Raw genomic sequence first — 651 nt, 5'->3', positions numbered from 1 at the left:
CTAATGCGATGCGTATATGCCAAAATACATGGACTCGGAATTCCAAACCAAAACCCTCCTCGAAGGGCAGTAAATCATAATTGTACCGCCTATCGCAGGCCAAAGTACCAATTACCGAGGTGCCACCTATCACGGGTCAGCACGACCTACTAAAAAGCGTAAATCATAAACGTACCACCTATCACGAGTCAGTACTGTTTACCGAGGTGTCACCTATCACGGGTCAGCACGATTTACTAAAAGAAAAAGCGTAAATCGTCAACGTACCGCCTATCACAGGCCAAAGTACTATTTACCAAGGTGCCACCTATCATAGGTCAGCACAATTTACCAAAACGTAAATCGTAAACGTACCACCTATCACGAGTCAGTACTGTTTACCGAGGTGCCACCTATCACGGGTCAGCACGATTTACCAAAATGAAATGCATGAGCATACACAGACTCCATCCACCACAATCGCTAAGAAAATGCAGATATTAAAAGATTCCCCATTTTTAATACTCATTTAACTTAAACGATTTCCAATACAAACATTAAGCAAATAGAAATATTAAGAGATTCCCCATTCTTAATACTCTTTTAACTTAAACGATTTTCCAAAACAAACATTAAGTAAACCGAGATATTAAAAGATTCCCCATTTTTAAT

Source organism: Cicer arietinum, chromosome 1, assembly GCF_000331145.2.
Source record: "Cicer arietinum cultivar CDC Frontier isolate Library 1 chromosome 1, Cicar.CDCFrontier_v2.0, whole genome shotgun sequence".
NCBI classification, from domain to species: domain Eukaryota; kingdom Viridiplantae; phylum Streptophyta; class Magnoliopsida; order Fabales; family Fabaceae; genus Cicer; species Cicer arietinum.
Note: the sequence above shows the minus strand (reverse complement) of the source record.